The sequence below is a fragment of the Salminus brasiliensis genome, chromosome 2, assembly GCF_030463535.1.
Source record: "Salminus brasiliensis chromosome 2, fSalBra1.hap2, whole genome shotgun sequence".
Lineage (NCBI taxonomy): Eukaryota > Metazoa > Chordata > Actinopteri > Characiformes > Bryconidae > Salminus > Salminus brasiliensis.
This window is the reverse complement of record NC_132879.1, coordinates 43,529,148-43,551,607: the sequence shown is the minus strand read 5'-3', so window position 1 is coordinate 43,551,607 and position 22,460 is coordinate 43,529,148. Positions and strand designations below refer to the sequence as shown.

Below are 22,460 nucleotides of genomic sequence, written 5' to 3'. Positions count from 1 at the left end.
TCTATTGGTCTATTTAACCAGATTTATTTACACAGTGTACAGAGCATCTACAGGGTTCAAACAACATAGAAAGAAATACATATATTTTTTAATTACACAGCAGCAAGCAAGGACATAGAATGTGGCTTTATATACACTTCTGGAAAAAGCCCATCTGTTATCATTGAAATCCATGCCCATAAAATGCAACCAGATGAAGAATTACCAGTTGAACATCAATAAATAGATATATTCTAAATATAGTCTAAATTTACTGGACTTTCTTTTCGTAAGTAATGCAAAGCACTACTGAGGATATAGGACAGATTAAGGTCTATAGTAAGCTCGGTTTCTCTTGCTTCATTATAATGGTTCATTGAGGACAATCGAAAAGGCTAGAAATGTAATGTAGTTAACATATGGTGTTTACTGTAAAACACTGGAGTATGATCTGTTTTTCTTGCACTTTCTTTGCATTGCTGTGACAGTGAGTCAATGGCAACCCGATCCATTAATTCATATAAGCTAATTCTCTGTAATGAAGACGGTCAGTGAGCAAATGAAGGCACCTAACCCGCCTTCTATCCATTTTTAGAAGGACACAACATACAAAAGCTTTAAAATAATAAACGGCTATACAGGAATTTATTTATTTACAAACCTCTTTTTGAAACGTGAATCTGTGACAGAGCCTCTTGAATAAAAGTCTTGGCCTTTTCTTGAAGCCTTATTTTGTCTTTTTCAAAAGTAGTTGTTGAACTGCTCAGATCCTGCTTAGCTGCTGAAATGCTACTAATTTAACAGAGCTGGCTTTCGGAAAAGACTTTGCAATAGAAAATTAAATTTTTTATGACTTTAATGTTTCTCCCCAGTATAAATTTAGCACACAAATACAATATAAGTATATAGTATTTATTATATCACTTACATGGGCTCGATACAGGTGTTTTCACATGGGCTGGGTTTTACCATCTTTGCAAAAAGATCATTCTTAAATGGTTAAGTGAGTATCACAATGAACACTCTTTATCGGTTAAGACTAACTTAATACATTGGGCTGGTCTTTTTTATTTGTATTTTTTTAACCAAGGGTGAAAAGAGAGATACTAATGTATCAATACTTAAACTGGCCAATCAAACTGTGCTTCAAGTTTTAAAACTTGACCGTTTTTCTTCTCCTTCACTTGTATGGTGGCTTAAAATAGACTGGAAAAAATAAAAATTAGTATACATATATATTAATCTTAAGAAATGTTATATGAATGAAGATAGGATACCATTTAAAGTACCCATATCATGTCATATTTTGTTTTGTTTTTACTTTAAGAGTTGATGTAGTATGTAAATACTGTTAAAGTTAAAAAAAAAAAAACATTCACAATTATATTTTTGAATCCATTGTTTTTGTGCTTTCACAAAACCAACCCATATTTACAATATTACTGAGCAATCAGCCTACAGCACAATTATGGTAAGGTCTACTTCAGCCCAGACTGCTTTTGGAATGAGATGCAAAATGGTCATGAAAAAATGAATTATGACTGTTTTTTGGTACATAAAACCACAAAGCCAGAGAGCAAATGAGTTATGGCCCAGTTCTAGCCCACTGTCGTGGAATCACAGTGATGACTTCATCCAAATCGTTTCCCAAAATAGAAATGCTGTACATGTTTCACATGGTAGGTTGCATGTGAGCCAGAGTTCATACGCTTATGACAAACCTTAAAGGAATAGTTTAGCAAATAATCTGATTGTCATGATTCATCAGTTACCCCAGAAGCAGATGATCAGCCATGTGTTTGATATCTGAACTTTGCTTCTTTAGCGTAGATAGGGAGATACCAGGCTAACATTGCTAACAAACAGTGGACTCAGACTAAAATTCAAAATCTTTTGAATAACTGCCCTAAGATTAGCATAAATGTTTAAATAAGGAATGTGTTGTTGGTTGGTTTATTAGCTAATTTATTTATTTATTTATTTATTAATTTATTTACTGTAGCTTATCAATGGATTTCTGAAGCAAATAAATCAAGATTTTGGCATGAGCTTACAGAGAGGAGATTAGTAACAGACTCGGTACACTGTTGTCAGCAATGTTAGCCTTGCATGTCTTGGCTGATACACTTAACCTGGTGTAAGTAATAAATCAAGTCCATTAGATTCTGTTAAATGTGGCTATGTGGCTTTTAAAATTTTGGCCTACGATGCACATGCCATAACTGACCTGTAAGTGGCTTAGCTGGCCCATATTTGGCCCAGAATCTTCTGTTATCTTGGTAACCGTCATAAAAGGACCTCAAGGGAAAGAAATACCAAAAATTAAATAAATAAATAAATGCCGGACATAGGCCCGATAAGGCCCGTAAAACTTTGTTTATTTCCAGTCTTCTTTATTGTTGTTCCTTAAACTGCTTTGGTGCCCTGTCTACACATAGTCACATTAACGTTTCTATTTGTTTTACCTCAGCCTAGAGAGGAAAACTGACTTGACTGCTTCTCTCAGGCTGGTTCTCTCATGATGCTGAACTGAATCCATGCTAAGAGTACCACTCCATAACACACAGCATCCAGTAGGATGGAATTAAGGTGCTGCAGCCATTCCCTTTATCTTTACATTTTATTCTGGCAGCGGGACAGCAGCTAGCAATGTTCAGCAGCGTGTGTATGTGTATGTATGTGGCTGGTGGCCAGCAGAGTAAACCCCGCGCCTCGGCAGCTCTTAAGAGTCAGCATGAGTGAGCAGCTCCAAAGTGTCCGAGCCAAAGAAGACTCCGCTCTTCTCAGAGAGGAAATACATTGGGTTTTGTTTATGCTTCAGGGGCCCTCACTGCTTAAAAAAAAAAGAGAGAGAGAGAGGATATGGTAGACGAGAACTTACCCTCTGCGTTTCCATTTCAATGGTACCCCCAAAAACACACACACAAGACACACATATACTCACAAACAGAACCAGGATGACACTTCAGTCCCAGCAGATGGCTGTTGGGTGCTGTGTGTTCTCAAAAGCCATTTTTAACCACCCCCAGCAGAAAGCTGCTCTGTGGTCCCCCACTCTCTGCCTGCAGGACAGCAGCACCCACATTATTCGGTGGCGTCTCAAAGAGAACTCTCTTCATTCGTTGGCCAGATGTGATGTGTTTTCTTCCTTTTTTTCCCCCTTGCCATTCTGCCGCCCTCTCAACAGACCAAATTTGCACCAGTTTACCTCCCGATGCAACACAATCTATCTATTTATTTTTTTTAATTTATCTCACAGAATGCTTTTTTGTCTTGCTCTTAAATCCTCTATTCTTCGCCCCCAAAGAGGTGCCTCTGTGCGATGCAGATAAATAGGAATTCCGAACTCCAATGCTTCATTTGTCATGGTATGAATTCCAAGAGTGGAATCTAGAAATAGCTCCAGCAATGTTAATTTGCAATGCCTAAGGCCTGATACTATGTAGGAGGCTTTGGTGATATTTGCTTCTTGCATATTTTGTTTCTGGGTTTCTTTCTTTCCTTCTTTTTTTTCACGTAAAACCAAGATATGTACTTTCCAGTGCAAACACTGCAAAAAAAAAAAGAGCTTCTCTTTTTTCCCATCTTCTCCTCCACACAGTGCCGTAGAAGGCTATGCCCATTATTTTGCTATGACATTACAGTTTTAATTGAATTGAACACAATTTACTCCTTAAGAAAACTTTTAATTAAACGCCATATGGACAGATTGTGGAGAGAAGTGGCCTCCATGAATTTTCCCTGAGGGAAAATTGTGGCATAATTAAGAATTTGAACTGTAATGACACACGTGGATTTAATGGAAACTTGCTATGCAAATAGGCCTATGTATAAGTGCCATTTATCTGATGGCGCGAGCGAAGTTTTTGGAGACGTGTCTGGGAAAAAGCCTCATTCCCCTGAGCACCCCCCCCCCCCTCCGACTACCACCCGCCCCCAACAGTCGCGTAGAAAATGCAGAGAAGTGTGGAGGAGGAACTGACAGGAAGGGTCGCGTGAAGGGTCACGTGACCTCAGCATGACTAATATTGCATTCAGGAACGCCCAAGACGTTACGTAAACTGCACGCACCAGCCAGTCGCAGACTTTCTACCAAGACAAGTGTGAGTATGCGACTTTACATTGGCGTTCAGCTCGTATTTGGGGGATTTTTTGGAGTTTTTGGAAACGTGTCCAGAGAAATAAAATCATTCCACTCAGCAACCCTCCTGCCACTACCAACACCAGCACCACCTGCACAAACTCACGTGGAAAAGTGCAGAGAAGAATGAAGGAGAAACCAAAGGGAAGGTTTGCGTGAAGGGTCACGTGAACTCGCCTTGACCGATCCTGTGTTCAGGAACGTCCAAGACGTTACATAAACAGCATGCACCAGCCAGTCTCAGATTGTCTACTGAGATGAGCATAAATATGCAGCTTTACATTGTTGCACAGTGTGGCTGTCTAAATTTTGCTATCAAACGTTACGCTGGCTCATGGCAGGTGACACTCAGCTGACCGTGTTTCCAAATGTCACGTTTTCTGAAAAGCTCTCTGTGTGGGCCATAGGTGAGGTCTTTGGTAAGTCCACTGTATTCAGATGGATGATCAATTATTATGTTCTTGTGGGATGTCATTTTTCATTTCTCTCCTTTGGGAAGGCTGGCAAGCACAACGGAGCCAAAGGTCTTTTGTTTCCTGGCAAAAAACCTCCCCTCCCAGATTAGCCCTGCGCTGTGGCCTGATGACTCCCAACGAGAAACACATCGATTAACCTCCAGCACTGCGATGTAGCAATGGGCTCCTTTTCCGTTTTTAGCACTCCGCCATCAGCTTCTAGCTAGGCTATTGAGGGAACAGTGGAAAATAACTCTTGCACCATTTAAATGCTGAATAAAGAAAGGCCTCGTTGTGAGGGAGAAAGCCAGAAATGCTTTGGCTTTTCCCCCACATTAATATAGTCAGTGGTAGAGAAGAGCAGGGCACACCACATTTGCAAAAAAAAAAAATATATATATATATATGATTAAAGTTAATTATAGTATTTTTTTATTTGTTATTTGTAATTTACACTAAAAATGGGTTATTTTAAGGGTTCTTCAGTAAAGGTTCTACATCGAACCATGTGAATGTCTTTTTGAACCTTTTGTGAACCTCTTGTATATAGTTCTTTTAAGAACCTTTAAAAAAGTATCCCTTTTCATTATTATTTAATTGATTTTTTAATTTTAAAAGATTGAGGAGCTAGTCATTACAGTTGCTTAGAAGCCAGATTTGCTTTGTCAATTGCTTTAAAAGATTTCTATTTTGTCAGGAAATAACAGTAATTTTTAAGGAGAAGCAAAAGGAAAAAAAACACAAACTTTCAGTGTAAATTAATATACAAATTAAAAAATACTTGAAGGTTTATTTAAAATTTTTCTGGACAATTCTCTTGGGTCCTTTTGCTTTTTGTGTAATTCCAATTATGTAAAAAATCTAAAACAACAAAAATTAAGATTTTCATTTGTGATGGACAATATGCGTCCAGTTCCAATTAGTGGGAAGAAGCTGTGTCAAAAGTGACAAGTTTAGGATAGCAAATATAAGTGCAATAAAAAATGAAATTTATGTTATGTTAATGAGATCAATCTGCAACTATTCTGAATTCATACTAGGGATATATGGACTTCTGGTATTGTTTCTTTTAGAAACAATGTATATAAAAAACATGTAGCTTCCTTATCGTCCGTTATTAGTTTTCTCCATGGCTTGAACCCTGTAGCTGCTCTGTACACTGTGTGGATAATTCTGAATGAATGGACCAATAGAAATGCTTTAAATTACTTGGAATAAACTCTTATATTTTTACACTGATGAGTTAAGACCATTTTGCCTTCTCCTGTAAAGTCATGACTTTGGAGATACATGTTTTTCATTGGACAGCGTTGATATATGTCAATGTGTATATATGTACATAAAGAGAGCTACTACTGTTCTTTCCCTAAGATCCAACCCTAATCTACCCCACCTGATCCAACTAATGACTGCCTTCAGAAGTCTTTCAGTAGCCTAATGGGGTGTATTAGATTTGGGTTGGAGCATGCAGGAAGGTTTTTCTCCAGGAAGGAGGTTGGAGACCGCTGTGCTATAACATACACAAATGAACACTGTTCTCTTAGGAACTAACTCTGCTGTGTAGAGACTGTACTGGTGTTCTACTGCAGCCTCTAAGAGGGTCATTCAAACACACTGGATGAAAAACTCTTACTTTACTCTATCGTACAAAGACTCTCAAATATCTCTCCAGTTACTGACCTTCCTGTGCCAGTAGAACCAAAAGAAAATTCTACTTCGGTATTGCATTTTGACCCTCTGTTAGTTTGTGCCCTGCTCTCCCGGACTTATCAAACATCTCACTGGCTTTTCCTCGAGACAGAAAGCCATTCTGCTCGCTTAGAGCTGGCTACCTGTACGCAGCGGCCTAGCCAGATCAGCAGTCACAGTGCGAGGGACAAAATGGCCGGCTTTCACACTGGGTCTACAGCGAAAGCAAGAAGAAAGGGAGAGAAATAAACAGGCCCTAAAATCACGACGGCACGACGGAAGGACGTGAAAGCCGAGGAGGAGACAGTAAACACGGTCAGAATGGCAAGAAACAAAAAAAAAAAAGCATGAAGAACACAGAGAGGGAAGGGGGAGGGAGGGAGAGAGGAGGAAGAAAAATGAGACGGGGCACCTAATAAAAGACAGGAAATGCTGTGTTTTCAGCACAACAAAACTCATTTGCCGAGTAGCCCAGGACTTGAAAACAATTATCATCTTCCTTCCTCTGTAGCTGCGTCCCCTCGCTTTTGTGCAGGCCTCTTTGTTTTTGTCAAGGACATATTAATTATTTTAGATGAGGCCGATTTTCATGTGTCGAATAAAGCGCTCCTTTGTGCTCTGTTAGATCGGCCGGCCTCTGATGTACCTTCCCCCCACCACCCTCTACCCCCCCACCCCCCTTGCATCTGAAGGAAATGGAAACACACGTTTGAAAGAGCTTGATGAGAGCATTTGTTCTACCTCAGGTTCGTTAAGCAGTGTGTGCTTCTTTATTTATTTATTTATTTATTTATTCATCTATCTATCTACCTACCCATCTATCTATATCATCCGTTTATCCCAGCGTTCACTTCGTCTCCGTGTATTTTGTCATACTCTGTCACTTTTGCTCCGGAATGTAGTTTCACTCATGCATTCTCTGAACAGCAGGGAGAAAGGCACTTCTTGCCCTGTTAACGTGCTCCAAAAAGAGAGAGTGAAAAAGATGAAAGATTTGAAAAATATATAAATTAAAAAGGGAAAAAATTGCAGTTTTAAGTGCTGTTCATAACAACTGGATCTTCAAGGCCAACAGGCTGAAGAAACCTTTTTTTTTTTTTTTTTTGACTGCAGTAATCATTCAATTAGCACAAAATAATCCCTCTCCTTCTCTCTGCAAAATGTTCAAAAGAGAACTCTGTTACTTGCTTCTGAATAAGGGGAAAGAACACACACACACACACACACAAATTCATTCACACACACACCTCTGGACAGGGCTGTGACAGAAACCACTGAATTCCACAGTTAATTGAGACTGAAATTCTGCAAACAGTGCTCCTCCACAGTAAACCACTGTGCTCCGCTTCAACCAATCAGATGAGGCGTTTTGGCCTCCTCAGTGATTGGGGTCTCCACCCTCTTTAAAGAGGTACAGATGACCCATTGTCCCACTTACAGTCCAGCACAATTAATACTATTTTTCACTAACTCAGACACCTGCCTTTACAACTAGTACACTACATCCCACCATAACAAGTTCATCAGTGCCCCCTGTTTAAAATGCACAGTGATATACTGTAATACAGGCAGCCAGATCATTACTATGAAGATAAAGAGCCTTGTTGACTGAAACTTCACAAATTAGGATAAATATATATATATATATATATATATATATATATATATATATATATATATATAGACAGATAGATAGATAGATAGATAGATAGTCTAAGAGTTCTAAGTTTTCTATATTCTAAGTGTTGAAACTGCACAATAAAATCATTCTCTGACAACACATTTGCAACATGCCACAGATGCTGTGATGTTTACAAACTGTACTCTCTTATTTTATTACATATTTCCATATTGTTCCATATGTTTTACTCCATACTCTATTTCCCATTTGAAAGCAAATGCTAACAAAACCACAAAGGCCAGGAACTCACCTCAGTTCCGCTGCTACAGACTTTCATTAGTTAAAAACAAAACCTGAGTGAATTGCACTGAGCTTGTTTAGCCTATAGACTGGAGCAGGAGGCAATGCCACAGAGCACAGAGATTGGCTTGTTTCCTCAGTGCACAAGCTGCCAAAAGACACTGTTGAGGCTAAACGAATGCTGTGGATGGCACAATGCTGTCATCTGTTGGCCATTCTGTGCAGTGCTATGTTCTGCTGTCCTGTCTGAAATCCCTGGATCTGGGTTGGAATTCTACAAATTAATCAATTAATCACGCCTCCATTAAATCAAATCCCATTTTATTTGTATAGCAGTTTTTACAACTGATGTTATTGCAAAGCAGCTTTACGGAAATCCACAAGTGAGACAAAAGAGCAACAACATAAAAAAATATATGTAGCCCCAAGTGAGCAAGCCACAGCCACAAAGGCCACAGCCACAAGACAAACTCCCTCAAAGCTGGAGGAAGAAAACTTGGGAGAAACCTCTGGTCAAAAGCACATATGAATTACTTATAAATGGTTGAGGTGCTCAGGTGCACTGGTATAATCTTAGATAGGCTTAGGAGTAGTAATGGTAATAATAACAAAGTAAGGAATATGTTTATTAGTAAAAGAAAATAAAAAAGTAAAAATAATACATAAAACAAATACATTTCAATAGTAATATTAATAGCAACAATTAAAAAATTAAGAGTTAGAGTTAGAGGCGGCAATATGCCAATATTTTATGAATACATTTTGTTATCGTGCAACACAATATACTTCTCTGCGCACATTGTGGATAGAACACTGACCAACTGCACATTTTATTACAGAGCGTATAATGAGCCCTGTTTAATTAGATGAAGTGCTGAAGATTTTAAATAGAAAGCCCTGTACTCTAAATGGGAGGGTATTTGAATAGCAGTTTTTAGGAATCTGCCACTACTGATGCATTTTGTCTGCTTGTGTCAAATGATACATTTTACATATTGTGATACCTATTGTGTTTCATGAAAATGTCTTTATATATTGTGATATGCTAGTTATTTTACCCAGCCTACACTTCAGAGTAGTCAATAATGAAGGGTGGGCAACTGGCCCATGTACAAAAAGCACTCCTTGTTTAACCAAGTCAAAGAAACCTTTTCAGTACTACATACACCCCTCTTTCATTTCAGGTATATCCATTAATAAGGGGTACTTCAACGTTCCTTTAGTAAAGGCCATCATTCTATAGAGAACCATTTCCACTACAACTTCCACTACTGTTGCAAGTCAAATAATCAGTACTATACAGAATATACATTCTAGCCTTAAAAAAGGTCCCTGAAAGCTTAAACAGTCCATTACCTGGTTAAATGATCCCACTCTGTGAAGGTGAAACTGCTGTATGTGGTTATTTAGAGAACATTTTAAAACTCTCTTAACAAAGAGACTTTTCAAAAGGGGGCCAACTTTTGTTACAAGTCAAAGAATCCTTTCTTACTATAGAACATTTTGCTTAAACTGTAAAGATAGACCCATTATTGTTATAAATCAAGAAGCCAAGAACCCTTCACAATACTATACAGAACCCCTTTGTCTAAGAGAGTTTTGTTAAATACTGCTTCACTTTCCATAAGCATACAGATTAATGAATGAACCACTAAGATTGCTCCAAAAATTAAAATGTCAATTAAAAGTTAGGAAGGTTTTTCGCTGCCATTTTGGAGATATACTCTGCAGTGGAGGCTGTTCATGTTTTTGGTTTTTTTTTTGTAATAATAGCAATAGTTTTTTATAGAAAAATGACAACTCAATGAACTGCTGAGGTGGCCCTTTTTCCTAAGGGTGTACTGAGAAAATGTGCCACAGCTAATGCTTTGTCGGTGGAAGCCATGGTGAAGACTTTTTTACATTGTGCTAAAAAGCCTACTGTGAATGTTAGCATAAAAGACGGGAGACGATTATGTATTGAGCAAAACATTATACATGTCAGTAATTCATTCAACAAATATTTAGCGAATTCTTTCCTACAGGCCACAGCGGCCTCACACATTGCTTCATAACTGACAACGTGACAGGGTTTAACAATGCACACACGCCGCTAATGGATTCAAAGCGGGGACAAATCGGCTTCAATGTAAGGCCAAATCAGACTCTGACAATAAGGTTCACTCTTGTCATTCTTCCACCAACAGTAGGCCTACAACGCCGCTCTATCACAGCCGGTATTTTTCGTGATGAAAAGCCGCAAAAAGCAGCAAGATTAGCCTGGAAGCTCTCTGACTGAGTTAAGTGTCGAACGGCGCTCTGATACAAAGCCTGTTTGATCCCCGAGGATTGAAGGATGTAAGGCGTTCAAGGCCTACAATCCCTTTGTGATGATAGCACATGTTTTTCTCCCTGTACTTATCCCATCCACACAGACACACACACCCCTCCCCACACGCACTGCTCTCTGCTGCCTATTGTATTATCCTCTGCAAAGACAGCTGTTGGCATTGTCGTGCTGCTAGTAATCTGAGGGAATATCTTTAGCCGCCGCGTTATGAACAGCTGTTCGCTTTTGTGTGAAGCGTTGTTTATCTGATTCCCAATCTTTAGCTCTTAGCTCGACGTGAGCCTTTTGATCCCGGCCATTACGCTGCCTATTATTTTCCGCGGTGAATCTGCACTGGAACTGGTCCACATCTGTAGAGAAGCGCTCCACCAGCCTGCTGCCGCCGCCAGATGTTTTCCGCTGCCCGCATCCCTGATTTTTACTAGTGCGAGAGATGGTGCGGGGGAAGACTTTAACTACACCTGCTTAATGGCAGCGTAGAGAACAGCTGATCGCAAGATGTTCTTCAGAAAAGAAGTAGTCACAATGAGCCAAATCATGCTCTCTTTTGGACCCTACAGACTTCTCAGTTCGTGCATTGGTTTCTAATCAATGACATATACATAACAAGAGCCACGGTATAGAGCATGTTGTGGTTACGGATGTCCCATCGCAGTTTTTTGCTTACTAATCTGATCTAAGTAACAGAATGTTGAGTAAGATTTTTTTCTCCCCAATGTGGATTGCCAGTTACCCATTCCCTACATATTCTTCTCCCATCACATGCAATGCTCCCGACACTGGGAGAGTGAAGGCCAACACATTCCTCTTCCCACAGTGCCTCTTTTTCCGAACTATCAATAATGAAACATCACTGGGCAACCAACGCTCTTGGAGGAAAGTGCCATGCACCCGGCTACATCGGTCAGCAGTCACCAGTGACAGCCAGTAATGCACTGAAGTGATGTGGGGAGGAAGTGCCATCTATCCATCCTGAAGAGAGCAAGACCAATTGTGCTCTCTCAGGACCCCAGCTGCCAAAGGCAGTCTAACTGACTGCCCTGATCATTCTGCCCCCAGTTACTTTAACACACTGCAGTGAAATCACTTCATGTGTGATGTGTGTGTGTGTGTGTGTAGTGGTACACACTCTGAACTGATATCTACTGTGAAATAACCCTTACTAACCCTTAATGACCCTTAATAGTGCTGTAAATGCGTTATGATAACATGCATTAGCCTGCTCCTCTCAATTTTGAACGAGCTGATCAGTGCTGGTTGAAAATCAAGTAAAGGCATGTGTTACTCCCGTTAATATTCCTGCCATACTTTAATTTCTAGCCAGCCATAATTCAAGAATCAACCCCGACCCTGATACACTGCAATGGTAGCATGCCGACAATGACAGTGAGCTTGTTACAACCACAACCAAATATAGTGCCTTGCAGAAGTCTGTAAGTAAGTATTTTAGTAACCCCCTAAAAAAAGTCACTGCATTCATCTTAACATATTTACAGTGTCTATAAAAAGTATTCACCTTTTTTTATTGTTTAAAAAAAATAATCATGGTCAATTTATTTTGGCAAAATGTGAAATGTGACATATCTGAAAAAAAGTAAATAATTAACTAAAAATGTATAATGTAAAATTACTGCATAAATATTTACCCACTTCAAGTCAGTATTTAGTAGATGCACCTTTGGTCGTAGTCTGTGTGGATAGGTCTCAATCAGACTCAATCAAAGCACACCAGGATACTGCAATTGTATGTCATTCCTCTTTGCAAAACTGCTCAAGCTCTGTCAGGTTGCACAGGGATCAGCCACTCCAGAACATTCACATTGTTGTAGCTTTCACTGTATGCTTTAGGCCCATGTCTTGCTGGAAAATAAATCTTCTCTCAATTTGTTGTCTCTTGCAGACAGATCAGATCAGATAGGTTTCCCCTATATTTTACTACATTCATTTTACCCTCTACCTAAACTAGCCCTGCAGGGCCTGCTGCCATGCTTCATGGTGGAGATGGTGTGTTTGTGATGATGTGCAGTGTTTGGTGTCTGTCAAACACAGTGTCTAGTCTGATGGTTATCAAATTCTTCCAATTGACCTTGAGTTCTCCCACATGCCTGAACTGTAGTGAGATTTTTGTCTTTGCCATTTTCCCATAAAGCTTTGACTGGTAAAGAACCCAGGCAACAGTTCCAGTCGTATACAGAGTGTCTCTCATCCCAGCTGCTGGGATAACTCCTTCAGAGTAGCCACAGGAGTCTTGGTGGCCTCCCTCGGTAGTCTCCTTCTTGCTTGGTAACTCAGTTTGTGAGGATGCCTGCTCTAGGCAGATTTACATGTGTGCCATATTGTTTTCATATTCTTAGTGATGGATTTAACTGAACTGACTGATTTTATTGTTTCCAGCCCCTGACTTACACTCAGAGTTGTGTGGAGTGTTCTTTTATCTTAATGGTGAATGTGTAGCCAGGAATACTTAACCAGTGACTAGACATTCCAGACAGGTGTCTTTATACTGTAATCACTAGAGACACTCCATTTCTTTAACTGTAAGAATACTAGCACCAATAGCCTGGACCTCACAAATTATTATTTTTGCAATTACTTATTTTACATTATATATATATATAATGACATTACTTTGTGTTTTGTGGATGAGTGACATTACTTTTTATAGGCATTGTATAACACTTTATGTTTTCTGTCATATTTTAAAGGGCTGACTGCAACAAAAATGCAGTACGCATAAGTATTGTTGTGGAAGCCCCACGTTTACACAGATGAAAGAAAAGATGCTAAGGGGGGCATAACTGGTTTACAATTGGCCTCTGATGTGAATCATTTTTATGTTCAACACAGACCCCCACGTATCTTTAGTCAGACTGTGAATCTAAAGGAATGCTGTGAAAATGAACACCAAAGAACATTTATGAGGAAAAGGAAGCTTCAGCAAACCACCAAGCCACCGACTATATAAGGTCAACCCTCAGAAGGGAACTTGTAAGGGAAGCCACAAAGAGACCAGTAATCATAACCAGTGCTACAGAGTTCAATGGAGACACTAGAGTGGGGGTGCACCCGCCAGCTATATTGGTGGTTCAAAAGAAGTTATGACTGAAGAAAAACTGAATCTAGAACTTGTGTTGTGAAAAAATAAAAAATAAAACAACAGTGAAGCATGGGGGTGGCAGCATCATGTTGTGGGGATGCTGATCCCAAGCTGGTACTGGGTGTCTTGTTAAAATTAAAGAACAGCTGGATGAATAGTGCAAAATATGGGAAGACATTGCAAGACAACCTTCTTCAGTCTGCTAAAAAGTATACACAGGTGAACGGCCTACAATAGCCATGTCCAGATGTTAGTCCAATTAGGAATTTGTGGATGCATCACTCCTGAAGCAAATCTGCCAAGAAGAATAGGTGAAAATCACTCCCAAACAGTGTGAAAAGTTGGTAGAGGTACAAGTACTGTGACAGAGATCATGTGAAGATGTGAAGGGGAATTCCATATCCTGGTGGTAAAGCTAAATGTCAGGAATACAGTATTTACCTACAGAAAATATATGTCTTTTTTCCTAGCTCAGCGGTTTTTAATCATAATTACCAATTATCAAATAATTATCAAGTACCATGAGCTGGATTAGATGTTCTGGATGCAAGGAATACCCGAAATGGTGCACAGTAGTGGGTTCTCAGGACTGGGACCGACTCAGTAGCTGCGTTTGGAATGGTTCACTCGTTATCTCAGTTTTGCTACAGTGTGAACTGACTAAGGGACGACCAAAATACTTTTTGGGACACTAGGTTCAGAAAAACTGCTCATTAAAAAGTGGCATATTCTGACTCATAAACAAATGAAACACGACTGCCATATGAACTGCTAGCCTATTACTGATTTTGGAACATACATGCTGTAATTAGTATGTTTACACACCAAATTAAAAAAATTATAATAATTAAAACAAGACCATATTTTTGTTGTTGTTGATTGACATTCTAAAGGTTTTCTCCAGGGCTTAATACATACACACTGTCAATTCACTAACATAAGAATTGTTATTTACTTAATAAAATTACATTACTTACGTTTGTACCCCCTCCACATCAAGGGGGGGTTTGTCACTAGCACATCCACACTCCTCTGCTCACGGCGTAACCAGCAAGCTGATTGGCTCTTTTTTGTTAAAAGGCGGGACTGTCACAAGAACTCTCATTCATATTTCCACCAGTGGCCAGTCTCCTCATGCATAACATCTCTGGCATTCCTGCCACTCTGGGATATATCTGACACAATGCAAACAACATCTTCATGAGTTGTAAGACACCACTGCATTGGGAATTCTAGCATACATTGCTTGTACGCTACAGCTTGCGATGCATTATGGGAGTTCGATGTGAACTATATAGGGAGTGAAATGTTACACTAAGATTTCGACCAATACTGCAAAATGTCTGACCTACTATGTAGTGCACTATTTCTGTAACAGGGAGTGATTCCAAACCAATGTGTACAAAGTTTGCCCTTGTGTACAAACTTAGCCTGACACCTAATGGCTAAAACACCAATTTCATCACTGTTATATAGCAACAACGGTTAAGGGCAGAGACCCTAGCATATCACACTCGACTTTTGCTGGTTTATGTGAGGTACAATAAATGAGGAGGAGCCAGTGTTGTAACATGTAATATTTCCAGCTGTACTACTTAATAATCCTGTACATCAGTTAGCATAGTGATATTCAGTAATACCTATTTTACTGCCAAATAAATAAATAAATACATAAATAAATATAAAGCCAGGGTGACTAGAAATCTTTAGTCAGTAGTTCTCCTTACTTCATTTGTTCAAAACTGCATTACATCAGGTCTTCAAAAAGACAATGAATATCTACATAAACTGCTTGTGGATATTTGGTGGATTTTCAATTGTCTCTCCTCCTTTTTCACCATTTGCAACTATATTCCAAGAAGGTGCAAGAAGATTGCTTGCACCAAACAGAAGATTGCTTGCACCAAACGATCGAGCTGACGGAAGCACGCTCCAACATTGGAAATTTGTCAGCGACAAAAAACATCCTCCTGAAATCAGCAAGGGATCAACACTATGCATACAGGGTTAAGAATATTCATTCTCAAGGATGCTGAGGATGCCTAATATTTTACACAGTCCACATACACTATATGGACAAATATATGGACTATATGGACACTACTAGGACACATTGAATTCAGATGTTTTATTCAGTCTTATTACCAGAAATGTGTAAAGTCAAGCACCTAGCCATGCCGCCATCAGTTTATTAAATTTATTCTGTCCAAAAATATTCCATAATCAGCTGTGAGTGATATTATTGAAAAGTGGAAGTGGTTAGGAGCCACAGCAACGTAAACGTAAAGAGCAGGGCCACTGAGTGCTGAGGCACCTAGTGGATAAAAGTCACCAATGCTCTGTATACTCAATTACTGCAGTCCAATGTACAAGTCTAGGTATGGCAAATGCCAGGAAAATGTAACCTGCCTGTAACCTTCAAGAAAAAATAATGTTATTAGGTTGTTTTTTTTAGGGGTTGCCCAAGGCCCATTAGTTCCAGTGGGGGGAAATTGTAATGCTTCAGTATACCAAGACATTTTGGACTATTGCATGCTTCCAACTTTGCTTGGGAAAGCATGGCTGTGCCCCACTGAACAAAGCAAGGTCCATAAAGGCATGGTTGTGTAAGTTTAGCTAGGTTCTCTCGTCCAAGATCTGTGTCTGACCTCAAAATGCTCTTCTGGACAAATGGGCCAAGCTTCCCAAAGATACACTCCAAAATCTTGTAGAAAGTCTGTTATAGCTGTTATAGCTGCGAAGAGAGGACCAATTCCATTTTATGACCTCAGGTCAGGACTAAGGCCATGGTCCTTTTGAAACACCCAATACAGTCCAAGTCTCAACCACCTCAGCTGATGGTTTGAGGTTACCGAAAATTTTTGAGGCAGTCCTCCTTTACTGTTCCACTTTGTGTATGATGTAACAGCTCTACTGGCAGCAAAGCGACAGAGGATAATGCTACCACCATCAAGCGTCAATGGATAGTTGCCACCTTCAGTTGATCAGTGTGGGCCTCTGTCAGCAATGTGGCTTCTACTAAATCATTCTTATGGATGTTAAAAAGCTGTATAGGTATTTTAATAGGTAACGCCTAAAGCACAGTGTTCCTGGGCTTGAATGCCTAATTATTACTTCTCCAAACCTACGTCTGGTCATTTTGGTCAAATCTTTATCTCATCTATTAAACACTCTTCCAGTAGGCTTTTTCTTTGTCCATGATGTCAGCTGCAAACTTTAGTCTTTAGACAGTGATCTGTGTTCCTGCCGCTTCTGGTTCATGACAGCCCTGTACCTTGGTGGTTATTGGGTTTTTCCTGACCATCTGACCCAATTTCATCTCAACTAAAGTGTAACAGTTTCACTCTTCTTTCACATCTTGGCAAAACAAAATGGCTCCAAGAGACATTCCTAAAATGTGTGAAATTACGATTACCCTTTTCTGATGTGCATAAGATCCTTGGACTTTTCCATTGTACTGTGTGTTAGTCAATGAGTGTCATCCAAGAAGTCCTTTTTACGTGGGCTGTAGTCCATCACAATCACTAACAGTAAGAGAAGGAGCATAGGAGCAAGCTAAAGGACACTTTTAAACTTTCAGCACCATTGATTTGATAATGTAAGTGGGTTTATGTATCATTTTGACCCTGAAGAATGGAAAAAAAAAATGGAAAAAAATTAAAAGTTCCAAGATGAATGTCGTCACCCATTCTACCATATAAAAGGAACAGTTCAAACAAATTATTTTTGCATCAGTAAACATTAATAAACCTGTTGATTTATAGAAATCTAAACATTAAAGAAACACACCGGCACAACCTGCCCTTAATATGAAACCATGTGATTAGCCATATGACTTCTAACAAGCCAGAAATTCATAACTACAAAATCCAAATTACTTTATGTATCTTCCAGCATAGCTACCTGTTCCCTAAATTGTTTTCTATAATCCAAAGTAATAAACAGCCTCCTATTTTGGCAAATAGTCCCTGATTACCAGCCTTTATGCCTTAATGTTCTGTTTCATTTATTTCACTGAGGTCTAAATTGTCTTTACAAGGCAAGAAAAAAAGTTGTGTTGAAGCACAAATTAACACCAACAAGACTCTCTGTTAAACAATGTGAAAGATAATGAGGTTACAGGGAAATAAAACCAGAGCGAGCAAGCTGTGTACAATTACCCCAAATATAAATATCCCCCCATGTTTAAAGAGCCATTAATCAGATAAAAATAGAGTGAAGGAGTCTTTTTTGTGATTAATGAGGTGAGACTTGTGCTAATTACCGCTTCCTCTGCTCGTAATTAGGTTGGCGCGTCTAATCAAGATGAATGAGGACCCTAATCCGCTTCCGATCCCGGCACCTTCCGATTGTTCTGCACCAGCGTCGATTCCGTCTTTGCGGCATTCCGGCATCTTTTTTGTTTTTTTTCTAAATTAGGCAGACAACGGCCACTAGCTTGACAAGAGTCAAGGTGAGTGGTAATTCAATTTGGGTAAAAAAGCCAAACAAATTATGTAAAAAACTGTGAACTCATTTGCATGCTGTTAACAAAATCATTTCACAAAGAAATTTAAAATGTCAAATGTTACTTAATCTAAGACAATAACAAATAAGAACACTAAGTGTCACTGACACGAAGCACCACTATGATTATGCCCCAACAGCTACTTGAGTGCCAATTGCACCCAAAAGTGTGTCCTGAAAAAGAAGGCCAAAAAATAAAAATAGATAATGGAAAAATAAAATAGTAATTGTGACATGGGCAAACGATTTCATAACCTTCCAGTTGTAAAGACTCTAGTAAAGAAGGTAAATAACTGGTTAGACCTTAATTAAATTGTTTATCAGGAATTTCTGATTAGAAATTGTCAGCTGATGATGTGTAATATATATTCAACCCCCTTAACAGCTGGCTAAGGTTCTGAAAAAGAAGCTACAGCTGTGGTTAGAAGTTTGCATTCACTCCTTATAAATATATCAATCAATCAATCAATCAGTCAAACTTTATTTATATAGCACGTTTCAGATAAATCAAATTAATATTCAAGGTGCTTCACAAGTGATTAACAAAATAAGGATAGAATAAGCAGAAAGAATAAAAAAAATAATCAAATTAAATATTAAATATAAAAGGTAAATAATTAAGATGATAAAAATTAAACAATGAAACTAAATCAAACTAAATTATTAAATAATAAAATAAAATAGTCGACAAAATAAAACATAAAATATAACAATAAATATTGCACATAATAAAAATTGATTAAATAAAAATCAAAGTATATAAGTATTTATATTAAGACTAAGAGAAAAAAAAAAGTCGGACTGAATAAAGGTAGGTTTTTAGTTTGCACTTAAAGATTGAAATGTTTTGAGCTTCTCTCACATTAGTTGGAAGGTTGTTCCAGCATTTTGTAGCGTAGTGGCTAAAAACATCACCAAAGATTTTAGTTTTTATTTGTGGAACAATTAAAAGAGAAGATCTGGAGGATCTGAGGGACCATCCTGGATAAGCCCGAAAGCATATGAACGTCATATATGAACGTCATGATAATATTGATCCTTCAACCATTTTAACCAAGCTGTTCTTTTTCTGGGACAGAATAAGTGTACAACATACACCATTAATAGAAGGAAAGATTAAGAGAAGATTTCATGAAATACCAACAAATTCTGGACAATGATCCTAAACATACCTCAAAATCCATAGTTCTCTGACCTAACATCAGGCAAAAATCATGCATGCATGCAAGACAGCCCAAAAATATCTCTGGACTAGAAGTTTTCTGCATGGTAGAGTGGGCAAGGATATCAAAAGCAGTGAGAAAAGATATCTAGCTGGCTACAAAATGTGCTTGCACACTCAATATATAAAATATGATGTTTCTGTAAGTACTGTTCTGTACTGTAGTGTACTGACTACTGAATTAGCAAAGTGTCCCCTGTATACCACGAACCGTCCATACTGTCTCTCACAAATTAGCCGCTGTCGTACCAAATTAATATACTGTTCCTGTCAGGGGCCCTGCCAGGGATTTTGAGCCCCATGAAAAGATATTACACTGGGCCCCACAACAACCAGTTGTGTTCTGCCAAAACACTCAAAAGAATAATACATTTTTAGGGCCCCTGTCAGTCACAGGCTCTAGAATCACCCTAATTCCCAGTGCGAGGCCCTGGTACCTCTTAATAAACGCAATTAAGGGTGACAGAAGACAGACAGTGCTGTACTGTGATCTAATTGTTCTTTTTCATGATGGCTTTTTTCAGGATGTATAGAAAAAGGCAAAGCCAAATACCTGGCATTTGCACATCTCTGTCAGCGATGGTGCAACTTGAAGTAGCGGAATGCATTCATTAGAAGGGGTGTCCACAAACATTGGGACATATAGGGCCCTATTTTAGCGACCTTTAGGCAAGCCATGAACCACGTACCGTGATGTAGGGCATATCAGTGTGTCTTTGCTATAGCAATGATGGGAAAAGTATGCCTTGCACGAATCGAAATGCGCAAAAGGCATGTACTAAGTCTCTTAATTAATCATGGGTTTTGGGCGAAACATGCAATAAGCCAACCAGCGTGTCACTCGCCATTCCCTTCAAGAGCCAGGTTGTTAATTCAATGGCACATCGCACACAGCCTGGGAAGGCTTGCAGAAGCAGTGATGAATGTCTGACTGTCTGAACGTCTGCCTAGGTTGTTTTCAGTCAGTGGCGCACGTGTTGTCTGTTGCCAAGATAGCAATAGAAATTTACCTGAACACACCTCGTTTCGAGACCACCTTACCCATCGGTGTAGATATATCAGCCTGCGTTAAATGACGCAGGCGGATGGCGTGAAAATAGACTGTTGGAGGGGTGTAAGATAGCAATGAGCATCACGACACGCCTTGCGTAGGGTGTAAGATAGGGCTGATAATGTGATTGTGTTATTATGGATATTGGAAATGACAATTCCACACTATTAGTTACTTACAGAGCACGTCTTTTAGTTTCCAATATCAGGATGATTCCATATTTAATGTGACGACTCTGTATTTTAAAGGAAGGTTGGCAACCCTAGGGAGGGCCCACAGTAGCATAGGCTGGCATAGTTTAGCTTTTTAGTCTGTAAAAAGAGCTTTTAATTATCTGTGCTGTTAGCTAGCTAAATAAATTGTAGTAGGGTCTGGTAGGGTTAGCTTTTATGCAACCCCCAGGTTATCATCCCTGTGACTCACTGGGTCAAAATGGTTGGATTGCTGGATTTTCTTTTGAAGAACGAGACAGCACTGTCTCTTTCATTATTCAACTAATATGAGTACAGGTTTCCTTTATAGGGCTTCTTTAACCCCTTAAACAGCCTATGGACAGAGGTGGGACCTTTCTCCTGACAGAAATGGTGCTCTCCATCTTCATCCCTGCAGGCTCAGACTCATGTATCTTGTCATTATGTACTGCTGTGGACTCGGAAATGATTGTTGAGACAAGGTAAGCCCATTGCGTCTGTCTGAGGTAATGCCTTTCTGTGTATCCTATTGTTTCTAAGTATCACATTTATTCACCCTTAGTCACATTTAAGGGTGTACAAATCAACATGCTGAACCAACATCATCCATCTGCAGAGCAGCAGTTCCAGACCAGGAGTTTCTTACCAGCAGTTACATAATGGATGCCTTTATCAAACCATTTTTGGAGATTATTAGGAGTTATTAGGGAATATACCTATATTAATCCAAATAAATTAGAGTCGATTTTGATTGTAGAAAATGTGCTTTTAAGTCCTTGCAAATAAAAAAATCAGGAGACATGCTTGTAAATGATAGATAAATTCATTAAAATTGTTTATGAAAAAAGCAATAAGGCTTTATATTGACATTGGGAGTCAATATTAAATCTTTGGAAGTACAGACTCGCTAAAACCCTCACAATAATAAAGAAATTGGGTTATAAACTTGGCTAAAAAGGTTTAGTATCAATAGGCAGCGCTCTTCCTCTTAACGAATGGCCTCTTTGTAACCACTCTTGTGTTTCTTAATAGTTTATTGCATTATGATGAGAGTGCTGATAAATGCCAGGTTCAAGTTGGCACCCATTTCTCACGTTTGACATGAGTTTACTACCCTTTCTGAAGCTCACTCTGTTCGGAAGCTGTCTCTGATTGGTGGGCTGGTTGATCTGTAACCATGGTGTCAGAGAGTGGAAGACTGAGGGTATTGTAATGAGTGGACTCGCCTGAGGCAGAGGGAGGATACGGAAGCGGAAGTCCTATCATTTATATTATAATTATTTATATAATTCTAATTTATATAATAATATAATTATGCCGATGTAATTTTGTAAATGACGATAATAAAAATTTAAAAAAGGATGGAATGGATGTGGTTGGTTTATATTCAGTTGGTTTTATGTGGCAATTTCTGTTTAAGTATTAAAGAAGAATCATTGTTGCTTCCAAAAAAACTGCCTTAGCTTGACAAAAAACAAAACAATCTGGGGACACTTTGCTAATTCAGCAGTCAGTACAGTACAGTACATTAAATTACTTACAGAAACATATTTTATATATTGAGTGTGCAAGCACATTTTGTAGCCAGCTAGATATCTTTTCTCACTGTTTTTGATATCCTTGCCCATTCTACCGTGCAGAACACTTTTAGTCCCGAGATATTTTGCTGTCTTGAATGCATGCACGATTTTTCAATGTTAAGTCAGAGAACTGTGGATTTTGAGGTATGTTTAGGTTCATAGTCCTGTTGGTTTCAGTGTCACTTTGGTGTCCAAAATATGTTATTTCATTTATTTTTTCACTTAATTCTAAGGATTTTCCCCCCTAAAAATCAAATTATTTCTTTCCTTACAATAGCCTCATAGTTGAGTATTAGAAT

At 38.8% G+C, this 22,460-nt stretch overlaps 1 protein-coding gene across 1 annotated transcript in view; it reads left to right on the top strand.

Annotated features, from left to right (window-relative positions):
• The window catches only part of LOC140549330 (aldo-keto reductase family 1 member B1-like), a 160,447-nt gene that overhangs the window by 14,190 nt on the left and 123,797 nt on the right, over positions 1 to 22,460 (top strand). The gene's annotated exons all lie outside the window — the stretch shown is intronic.